General features: G+C 43.6%; 1 long non-coding RNA gene across 1 annotated transcript; it reads left to right on the top strand.

Moving 5' to 3' along the window:
• The first annotated feature begins 1,992 nt into the window (after nucleotides 1-1,992).
• LOC310823024 lies at nucleotides 1,993-6,166 on the top strand. Its single transcript, XR_014554912.1, has 3 exons — nucleotides 1,993-2,063; nucleotides 3,373-3,463; nucleotides 6,028-6,166. It is a non-coding gene; the product is annotated as an uncharacterized lncRNA (long non-coding RNA).
• The last annotated feature ends 6,221 nt before the right edge of the window (nucleotides 6,167-12,387 follow it).

Genomic DNA, 12,387 nt, shown 5'->3' with positions numbered 1-12,387 from the left:
ATGTTACTGATGTTCTGGCTGATCCATTGAGGCCTACATAAAGTCAGATGAGCCCTGATAAGGATTCAACTAAGAACTGTTCTCCTTTTTCATCTCACCTCAAAATTAAAGTGTCTGAAATGTCCATACTTCCACAACAAATGGTGTGGAAAATGATGTAAGACAACCTTAGATTTTTAGGTGAGTTAACAGGGAGTTATCATCATGGTGTTATATGGACATCATGAATTTGGTGAGATGTACATTGGTCATAAACTGCTCTAGCTCTATGAGTGATGGGGTTTGCTGGTGGTGATGGCATGGCATTCACTATCTGTTTAATGTAAAACATGACTGCAGCCAAGGAAGAGAAAGAGAAAGAGAGAGAGACTGAATGGAAAAAGGTGGCAACGTAATGGGGAGGTGAAAGGCATGAGGCCAAGTGATGAGAGCTGCTTCATGCGGAGCAGAAGTGTATCAAGGCCTCCCCTTTGAACTCGCAAGGCCTCTAATTGAAACAGCATTGTGAGGGCATCAGAGAAGATCTGGATCGCATTCATCCCCCTTTATTCAATTTAGCTCATCAGAGGGGTGCGCCCAAGCTTTTCTCTCCTCATGGCAATAACTCATCCCCTCCCCTTTTGCCCCCGAAGTGCTGCCCATCTGTGCCCCGAGGGGCCCCCAAAGTCAGGGCTTCAAACGTACTGTAGGCCCTGAGAAAGAGCAGGCCGTCCGCCTGCCACTGGGCTCCTCATGGCACTCCTTCACGCCTCTCACCTTGGACTTGAAAGCTCCCCCCAAGATTTACCTTTAAGAGCAGTGGCTGCCAGGGGCTTCGACCGTGCACTTTCTAATTCAAAGAAATGTTGCACCGGGGTCAGGGAATTACTATGGAGCCACAAGGTGTTTAAGATGGGTTGCAAGTGTTGAGCTGATAAAAAGAAACCTCTCTCATCTTGCGATGAAGTCTTCCAGTGGAACACACTTTTCTCTTCTCTTTTTTTTTTTTTTACAGATGAATAAATACATAAATAAGCTGATACATAAACAATATGATAGATAAATCCCATGTCCTTACCGGTATATCACTGCACCCTATCAGACAAGTCAGTTGTAGGTTTCACAGTGCGTGGAGCCACCTCTTCTCATTTCGCACACGAGTGGTGGAGGTTTCCATCAGGGCTCTAATCAGCGTCACACATGCGTGGCCTGTCAAGAGGCTGAAGTGCCTGCCTCTGGTGGACTCTAGAGGGGCAAACACATGACAAATATTCAGGAACCAGATGCCTCTCAAGGGCATCCTACTGTTTGAAACACTTCCATGACACACTGTTGATGAGAGCATGCTTCCTTCCACCAGGGCAAAGAGGGCTCTTGGTTTATGTGTCCAAACTGACCGGTCCATTGATCTCACCCTGACTCTTCCCTGACGTGATAACGTGGTCCTTATGCATGTAAAACTGATGTCTTTTTCCAAGCCACATCACAGGAAGGACATCCATTGTCAACATTATTATTAACTCTTCCTTTTACTCTCAATTTGGTGTTTTAGTGTCTCCTCACTGGAGTGCCGACTTATTAATTTCATTGGATGTATTCACAACTTTACATCATCGACACCCCATTTACAGAACTGTAGCACTTAATTCAACAGTGATCTAAGACATAATGTAAGACACAACAAAAACTAGAACACGGTACAATTTGGAAGAATATATTCTGATCCAGAGTTCTTCAGTATCATAGGCCTATGGCCGTTGTTTAAATTAGTCATAGGCGTTACTGCCTACCACACACCTGTATGGACTGCTATGCTGTATGATGCAAAGGATAAAAAGTAAATTTGCGTCACGAAACAATGATTTAGCAGCTACAGATGTTTGACTATATAGAAAACCCCACAGACATTTTGAATGGATCTCGGTAATATCCGAGGGTGGGACTAACCGGCATGTGTGCATTTTCCTTCCTCCTTGGACTCGCTGCAAGCCAGGTACAGCATCAGTAGTGCAGTTTTCCACTGAACTGTCACAGACCACTAAAGAGCGCAGTCAATCTGCAGGAAGTTTCTCTGACAAGAGACGGTGAGTTCAAAGTTTATTATCAACTATCTCTCCATAAACCTTGTTGATATAGCAAAGGGGAATACATTATTTATTTTTAGTAAATGCCGCAACGACTGTAGGGATTTGATGTCTGAGGTTGAACAGTTCGCTTTGAAGTTTTCACTTACAGTTGCGCCTCCCGTGAGGAATGATAATAGAGCATGCATGAATGGTGGTTTGTGAATGTGAACACGTTTTCGTTTAAATTTCGTTTCGTTTAAAGAAATGTTCTAATTTGTATATTTACATTGGCAAACGATAACATTTACAGTATCACATGCGTCTGTTATTTATTTATTTATTTATTTATTTTCTGGCCAGTGGCCATTGATCTCTTCTTTTGGGAGATCTTTATTTTGTAATAAAGGCAAATGGAGTGGAATAGATCATGTACCTTTCTTGTTTTGCTACTTTCTACTTCAATTAACATGATATGGAGAATGCAATGTTACATTTACTGGGATACTTTTTTACCAGGATAAAAAGGTCTTGAGTAAGCCTATTCCATGAAATAACATGTTCCTCAGAAATGCTTTTCTTTCTGAGATGTAATTTCAATGACCTTGTGAACATTCATTTTGGTTGTGTGCGCTGAATATGGTTTAGGTCAACACAGAACCTATCACTGCCCATGTACCTTGCTCCCCTAGAAACATAATCCCCACAGCTGGGTTCCTACTCCCTCTGTTGATGCTGCTGAAAGTAAACAATGATGAGATGCCCAAAGTGAGTGGGAGGGAAGGAAGGAGAGAGGGAGGGAGTGGAGGAGAGAGGTACTGTAGGGAGGCAAGGAGGGAGGGGGTGGGACATCAGGAAACGGATCACTTTTCACGGACTGAAGATAGTCAACTGGTCATTCTATTGTTGGGTCTATTGTTGGGTATAATTAAATGTGGCAGAATTTTCTTCAACCCTAAATTTCTCGCATAAATCCAGATTTATTTTAATTCAATATAAGATGATCATGTATGAATTGCACTACATTTCTAGTGCAACTTTAAGGCAAAATTGCAGGAAGAAGGAATGCTAACAATGTTATTTGGGATGTCTTCATTAGTTATGTATGCTCCATGTATGCTCCATGTTACGCACACACGCACGCACATACGCACGCACACACGCACGCACGCACGCATGCACAGACAGACAGACAGACAGACAGACAGACAGACAGACAGACAGACAGACAGACAGACAGACAGACAGACAAACAGAGTGTAAACAGTGTGTGATTGATAGGGGCCCCGTCCTGGCTGTTTGTGTGCTGAACTGCTGATCCCTTCCGCAGGCCTGCTACTCCAGACCTCATGATGAGTTACTACATGGATCCAGTTTCCTCCTACCCAGCCCTTCACCCCTGTGACCGTCTGGGCGTGATGGTAAGACCCCTGCCGTAAATCACCTCTGTGTTTAAGCCTGTGTGCTACCTACCACACGGCCAGGAGTGTGCAGGGGTGTGTTAGCATGCACCTCTGGATTTCATCAGCCTTCCGCAACACTGTCATGTAGTTTCAGTTCAACAAGTGTGTACAGTTTAGTGTACACCGTAGTGCATTTGTTATGAGAAATGACACTCACTGAATTCTTTACCCCCGGCAATTTTTCACTTGAGGGAAAAAGATAAGTGAAACATGCTGAGGTTTGAAAAGTGTGATTAGGGATGAAAAGACGGATGAAAAGACGGATGAAAAGACGGATGAAAAGAGTCAATGCATTCAGCGACATCCTGACCTTAGGTAAAAACTAAGATCTGAAATTACTTGTTTATTCACTTCAGGGTTACATAACCTCATTTGCAATATTGCAATAAAGTATTGCTTTTTGTCCTAATCATGCCAGCAGTAAATACAGAGGGGTGAGGGGCCTGACTACCTACCTGCATAATAACAGAATAACACTGTCCCTGCAAAATAACATTTTACCATGTACCATCTTGATGTGCTTTAGGGCATGCTGTTTGTTAGCACACAAAACTCCATCCAAATGAAAGGGCATATGAATACAGCCTCTAAGATCATAGAGTCTGAGACATTGGGATTCCTGTCAGGTGAGCTTTGAAAGGTGAGGACTAAGATGTGCCGGCAGATATGCCTCCATTTGTATGCAGAGTGCAGACCCATTAGACAAAGAGGAGGAGGTCACATGCAAATGGAAACCCAACCTGGCCTTGATACAAAACATGGTGGAATAAATCTCCCTTCGTCCTAATTGGCTCAGGTGGTTGTGCTTGCCTTTGAAATTGAGATTACTGTACACGAGGCCAGACATGGTCAAAAGGTGAAACCGGGTCACCTCTCCTTTCTTATGAATTTACATGAATTCACAGACAAAGGTGTTCTAGGCCTGATGTTTTCTGTCCTCCTGATTTTTATTTCATTTTAGGCATAGAAGTGTTCGTGTGAAAGGAATGGCTGAGGTTGCCATGTTTCCAATCACCTCCTGTAAGATGAGACTGTGGAAGGGGGCTGAGAACTCCCCTGTCACTACTACTTTCACCTATCATTCATTTTGATACTTGCGGTTACTGGATAGCTGTGAATACAATTGATACAGGAACATTAATCCACGATCCACCAAACACACTCATCCTATGTGCCAATTTGCAACAATGCTCCATAAGCTGTGATCCATTTTTCTCCATGAGTAAGGTTAGGTGGGTACTTCCAGGGTATCAAGCTAGTTGGATCTCTACTAACCCTTTAATGACTTATAAGACTGCTTCCCTCCCTATTACTCTCCTCTCCCCGCCAGACTGGACTGATAGTGTCATCATCAGCCCATGCTCCTCCAGAAGACTTCCACAGATTAGGCTCCTCCAGTCCCCTCTCTATATTAGCTGGCTATAAAGCTGAAAGCTGACTGACATATGCGGCAACGCTTTAACAAGGGGTCTTATCAGATTGGCAGTCAGTCAGGCACCCCATTATCTGCTCCTACTGTAGCAGGGCCTGTAGACAGACAGGCAGTAGGTAGTGGAGGGGTGGCAGAAACCACCATTGGGGCTCTTGTCAAAGCCTTAGTTGATGCACAGATTCCACCACTGTAGCAGCTACTGTACTGTGCTTCTCACTACTGGTCATCACATCTCTGCATATTGGATTGCACAAGTGCGTATTGGATGGGATGGCATTTCCAGGCCAGTGTTAACAGAGTGTGATAGTTTATTTGGAGTGCAACATAAAGTTCATCATGCTCCATGTACAAGCTGAGTACATGTATGAGCCCATTGCAGCTCAGTGAAGAATAAAATGACAATGTTCTAAAGTAAATCCACTCATCTGTCTTTAAACATGAATAACCTTTTATCTTCCATGCTGAGATTACAATAAAATAGAGAACCAACAGAGAACCAACCAATAGAGAACCAACATACAATTGTGCTTTAAATACATAAAGTGGCTGAATACGTTGGTACCATTGTTTTCTATTGACATTATGCTATTTCTTGTATCTACATAAATATACATATTTGGTCTGCCCCCCACTCCTCTCACTTTGGACTTCCAGTCAGTCCAATCTCACACGTGAACGTAGCTCTGATCAACAGGATAAAGCGAGGAAGATAAGCCAAACCAAACAAGTCAAATTTAGCCTTACTATTATCTGACCGGAAAGTATATGATAAAAGAACATTCCCGACACAAAAATATTAATTAAAATGCAGCCAGGTCTCTTCCCCATACATTCAAACTTCATATTCTGCCTTTGTAATTCATTCATTAACCTCTGAATTTATAATTACACTTGCATAATCACATTTTGGGTTTCTTACCTCACCCAGATGTATTCCACTTATCATGTTTGTCTTTGTTTTCCCACTCTGTTTTTATGTGCAAATAACTAAAACTACAAACTATTTTTTTTTTGTAAGTCAAGGTTGAGATATACCTTACTGTTCAAAAGGAACCAGGACAAATCAACACTCTATGTTGTGTTTCTACAGAGGCAGAATGGAGGGGTGGCTCTGGGACCACAACCCCAGCTCCCTGGAGTCATTCACCCCCAACAGCACTACCCGTCCTGGCCCTTCTACCTCCAGGACATCACCCTGCAGGAGGTCCCCAATGGACATGACCTCTGCCCCACAGGTAAGAAGCATTTAATACCACAGGTATTTACTTTTTAACTGCTTCAGAGAAGTCTATGTGCAATATATGATTTGCATGCTGTAGCCACTTGCCAGATACAGAAACCCTTGTGAAGTGCAAAATCAGATTGGGGCTAAACATATTCTTCACTGTGTATTACGTATTCACTGCAAACAAAGGACTTTGTGTGGAGAGGCATGGGAAGTGAACTGTGATTCACGTACAGTCATGCACAGTCACACACATCCACGCTCTAAGGTTGTCACACATATGCAACACTACATGTAGGCTCTCTGTCTCTATCCTTTATTTTTCACATACACACAAGCTGCAGAGCGCCTGGCTGTGTGAGTGCCTGGCTGTGTGAGCTTTGTGGCTCCCCTGTGGGTCTTCTCCCCTCTGGGGACGATGGCGACGTTGACCCTGGGGGCGATGCCTTTACCAGATGCCTCCTCCTCCTCTCCTCCTCAGGGGATGGCCACATGCCCTGCATTTTTCTGCCTCCACTCCTCTTTTTTTGCAGTTTATTTTAAACTGGAACATTCCTCCCAGTGCGTTTGCCTCTGTTTGACTCTGGCCTCTTTCGTCTTTAAGAGTGATTTATGCTGGGGGACTGAGACACACGCCATGGGAGGGGGGTGAGGGGTGCTCCGGGCACCAGCTTTCTTCCGTCACCTCCCAGGCTGAATGCAGGGGGCACGAGGGGCCAAAGGGCGGCCGTCTTTTTCCCAAGCCTCTGGTCTCCTCTCAAGGGGATTGGGGTTCAGGCTTGGATTTGATTGGATTTGCTGATGTTTGTTGCCGGAGACACACTCCTTTGGAGCCTCCTCCACTGGATCCAGTCTTAAACCATTGACATAAACATTGTCAAGTGGAAACAAATGACCGGGAGTTGACCTCCTCTCCCTCAAGACAGCAGATCATACAGACCACTAGCTTTAGTGCAACTCAACCACCTGTAGATGCCATTGTAGTCATTTAGTTAGCCCTAGGAGTGTCATTCACACATTGTTGCTGCTGTTGAGGTTTTTATGCAACCAGTGTACAGAGATAGAAGTACAGAGTTAGAAGTCAACAACTCTAACCTCAAACCCAGTTCAGCAACCCTTGACACAGTCCCCACACCCTGTAACCGTTGGTTTGAAACATCTGTTTGTCAAACTGAAACATGTTGACCTCCTTCATCTCCCTAGCTAGTGTCGTTTGAGATCATCACCTTATTAAGTAAGTGAAGTAGTATGGGTAGAATAGTTTTCTCTGCGATTGAGCCACCAACAGACGTGTTCCTCACACTGTGCCTTGTGCTAAAGCTTGGCCCAGTTACGAGGTTGTTTCTGCACCTTACTTAGCTTTGAACACACTTACATGTTCAAGGCTTTCATTTTTTATAGCCCAAGTCAAAGCACACCATTAATTAATGGCACATTTTTGCTTATGAAAATTTCCCCAGGCATACATGTTTTCCTTTTATGGAACCAGTTCAGTATAAATACCAGGTTCAACCAGACTGACTTTGTGGAAAATGGCCCCCAATATGTCAGTATCTACCCAGAATGTAAAATGTATACACCTGTGAGGAAGATTTTTGTGTTTCACAAACTGCACAGCAAGTACAAATTGGCCCTCTCTTTGAAATGTTAATGTCGGCACAGGTGCACTGAGTACAACTGGACGCAGTAAATGTTCTGCTCTACATTCTAGAGAGGAGTGCACAAGCAAATACAATTCACTCTCAATTCACGTATGGGACGTATTTACATATATTCCGAATTCCAAAAAACACCATTTTAGTTTACATGTGTGGCTTTTAGTGGGACTTTGAATTCATTGTGTGTGTGAGAGAGAGCTTAGAACAGATGTGCAAGAGAGGATATTGTATGTTAAAGGACCATCACATGTTTTCCTCTGAGCCGGCTGTTACACATTGCTTCCTGACATCCACCATGCCAAGGTACTGTTTACAATAACCCTGCTCTCCACTCCTCTCTCCAGCACCCTGGCCACTCTCACACTGCTGGGGCCCATCATAAACGCCCACTTAAAGATCCACAATGTGTGTGTGCTGCACAGACTCACTGAACCACAAACACACACACACACACACACACACACACACACACACACACACACACACACACACACACACACACATACACACACACACAAACTTGTGCACACACCACTATTCATTCATTAAATTCACACCCCATATTGTATGACTGTATCCTCCCATTCAGTAAAAATTGCACTCACACACACCTCCATGCACATCCACTCCCAGGCACTCATGAGCTCACTGTACATTTAAACACACACTCCCATTTGGTACACACACACACACACACACAGCTGTGATATGGCACTCGGGGACCATTGGCCTGTGTTTTATTTGATGTGATTTGACAGCTGGACAGTAGGGGAGGGGTAGAGGGGGGAAGTCACAGGGCTGGGGATGGTGGGAGGAGAGAGGGGAGGGGTTAGTTTGAGGAGAGAGGGGGGGGGGGGGACCTCTGATGAGGGGCACGTCCTCACGGGCGCAGGCCCATTTTTTATTTCTAAAAGTAAACAGGCGGCCTGCGGGGGTCTGGAGGTTATGGGAAAAGAGGAAACAGCGATGCTAATCAGGCCAGCACACACTTCCCCCGACAATAAAACAAAACAAGAGGGGAGAACGGAAAAAAGAGGGACAACTCTGGAGGAGTGGGCTATAGCTCCACTTCGCTGGATCTGTTTGTGGGTGGTTGTGGTGACACTGATGTTGTAGTAAGTTGGTGCAAAGACGGGGTCTAGGGGTGGCACTGTCGATCAGCTATGAATAAAGTTTCCCAAGAGCTATATAGACCTTCACTTCTAGGAAGCGTAAGTGGGGTCATCAGTTTCTCTTGTATGACTAACCAAATACCTATACAGAACATTCAGTCTTGAAGTACACGCAATCACGAGCAGCGATGATGCAACAAATGCCAGCTAATGGAAATGTGGAGCTTGGGGATGTCCCAGGAAAGATCTCCATTGTTGAAAATCAAATCACTTTACTTTGTATTTATTCACTGGTGGTAAACCTATTTAAGTGTTATACAACTGTACAGTATATCTAACAATGGATAATGGCTCTAATACTCCTGTCATAACAGTATGGTATCTTCGAGTCTCCTATGATCTGGCAAGCAAAGCTAGGTATCTTGTAAGCCAGAGCCAGCATTAGTTTTTAAACAAGCTTTTAAAATATCAGTCAGCCAAAGTATTCATGAAAACATTTTGCTGTAGTCTAGCTGAGGAGACGAGGGGCTTTTCTTTAGCTCCTGGGGTTGGTGGAACTTTATCAGTGAGCTCTCTCTGTTAGAGGGAGGGAGGGAGGGAGGCTCAGAGACTACGAGGGGGTGGGGGTAATTGAATTATCTGCACAATAGAGTGATGGGGGGCACGTGGTTGCACTAATGGAGGAAGAGATGTCCTTTTTAGCAAGGCTAATTGTTTGGAAAGAGCTGGGCCTTTGTTGAGTGAAGCCCAGCACCACCCCCTGCATGCTCACACACGCGGCTTACAGATATTCTCTCTCTCTCTCTCAGACGGCAGCCATCACAGACAGGGCTTGACTGGGTTGTAAGTGTAACTGTTACACTGTTAGTGTCATGTGTGAGTGTGTGTGTGTGTGTGTGTGTGTGTGTGTGTGTGTGAGTGTGTGTGTGTGTGTGTGTGTGTGTGTGTGTGTGTGTGTGTGTGTGTGTGCGTGAGTGACTGGTCAATGACTTGGCTTTCTAAGGGGAGCACAAGAGGGCCAACCCAGTCATGCCACAGGATTAGCGTTAGATTTTATGTTTTGGTATGTTTCACTGCTGCATCCCTATTATGACAGCGATACACTTACAGTGCATTTGGAAAGTATTCAAACCCATTCATTTTTTCTGCATTATGTTATGTTACAGCCTTATTCTAAAATGGATTAAATTATTTTTTTCCTCATCAATCTACACACAATACCCAATAATGACAAAGCGAAGACAGGTTTTTAGAAACTGTTGCTAATTTATTAAAAATAAAAATATCATTAATATCATATTTACATAAGTACTCAGACCCTTTACTCAGTACTTTATTGAAGCACCTTTGGCAGCGATCTCAAGCCTTCTTGGGTATGACGCTACAAGCTTGGCACACCGGTATTTGGTGAGTTTCTCCCATTCTTCTTTGCAGATCCTCTTAAGCTCTGTCAGGTTGGATGGGGAACGTCGGTGCACAGCTATTTTCAGGTCTCTCCAGAGATGTTCAAGTCGGGTTCAAGTCCGGGCTCTGGCTGGGCCACTCAAAGACATTCAGAGACTTGTCCCGAAGCCACTCCTGCATTGTCTTGGCTGTGTGCTTAGGGTCGCCCCAGTCTGAGGTTTTCATCAAGGATCTCTCTGTACTTTGCTCCGTTCATCTTTCCCTCGATCCTGACTAGCCTCCCAGTCTCTGCCACTGAAACACATCCCCACAGCATGATGCTGCTACCACCATGCTTCACTGTAGGGATGGTATTGGCCAGGTGATGAGTGGTGCCTGGTGTCCTCCAGACGTGACACTTGGCATTCAGGCCAAAGAGTTCAATCTTGGTTTCATCAGACGAGAGAATCTTGTTTCTCATAGTCTGAGAGTCCTTTAGGTGCCTTTTGGCAAACTCCAAGTGGGCACATATGCTTTTTACTGAGGAGTGGCTTCCGTCTGGCCACTCTACCATAAAGGCTTGATTAGTGGAGTGTTGCAGAGATGGTTGTCCTTCTGGAAGGTTCTCCCATCTCCACAGAGGAACTCTGGAGCTCTTGTCAGAGTGACCATTGGGTTCTTGGTCACCTCCCTGACAATGGCTCTTCTCCCCCTATTGCTCAGTTTGGCTGGGTGGCCAGCTCTAGGAAGAGTCTTGGTGGTTCCAAACTTCCATTTAAGAATGATGGAGGCTACTGTGTTCTTGGAGACCTTCAATACTGGAGACATTTTTTTGTACCCTTCTCCAGATCTGTGCCTCGACACAATCCTGTCTCATAGGTCTACAAACAATTCCTTTGACCTCATGGCCTGGTTTTTGCTCTGACATGCACTGTCAACTGTGGGACTTTATATAGACAGGTGTGTGCCGTTCCAAATAATTTCCAGTCAGTTGAATTTACCACAGGTGGACTCCAATCAAGTCGTACAAACATCTCACGGATGATCAATGGAAACGGGATGCACCTGAGCTCAATTTCGAGTGTCATAGCAAAGGATCTGAATACTTATGTAAAGGTGATATTTCAGTTTTTTATTTTTAATAAATTAGCAAACATTTCTAAAAAACTGTTTTGGCTTTGTCATTATGGGGTATTGTGTGTAGATTGATGAGGAAAAAATACATAATTTAATCCATTTTAGAATAAGGCTGTAACATAACAAAATGTGGAAAAAGTGAAGGGGTCTGAATACTTTCCGAATGCACTGTATATCAGCAAGAAAAGCTTGTGCTGAAATACATTATATTTGCTGTGTCAAAGCTCTGTCACAAAAAGCTTAACTAGACAAATATGCTGAAGTGCAGGGATTTTTTTTTTTACAAAAGATAACTGAGGAATGACTGAGGAAACAACAGTTCATCACCTCTGACTATTCATTTAACTTTCTGAATCATACTTTAATCCAAACCTGTCAAAAGACAGAGAACATCAATTGACAACTGTATGAATTAGAGTCTATAGGATAACCTTTCAATTTGCTGTCAGTTAACCCTAAGAGCAGCAGGTGTGCCTGTCGCTGGATTAAGGCATCACAGATGTGCCCAAGGACCAGCTTTAGCTATGCCTGTTAAACTGCAGGGCTATCACATGAACCCCTAACTGTCAAATCCATGGCATCAGCACTTGCCAGGTGAAATACGGAGACATTGAAAACCAAGCTCATGTGTTGCTTTATATGTAGGACATGATGGCAGACAATTTCTTTATATATGGATTATCTTTATATACTTATTATTTTTTATTAAGGCAGAAATGTTATTATAAACTCTTAATACCCATTATGTTAGTTGGTATATTTAATATTTACAAGTAATGATCCCAACACTTTGTAATGTTTAAACTAAGATGCCAAGCTAAGCATAATCATCATGTTTTTTTCAGAAAGTACATTCAAATCTGAGGTAATTTCACCAAAACTACAATTAAGATAATTTAAGCGAGAGAGGACATTATGCACCCCTGTTGAAAAGG

This window comes from Argentina silus (genome assembly GCF_951799395.1).
Source record: "Argentina silus genome assembly, chromosome: X".
NCBI lineage: Eukaryota > Metazoa > Chordata > Actinopteri > Argentiniformes > Argentinidae > Argentina > Argentina silus.
The sequence above is the reverse complement of the archived record's forward strand: the minus strand, read 5'-3'. Positions and strand labels throughout refer to the sequence as shown.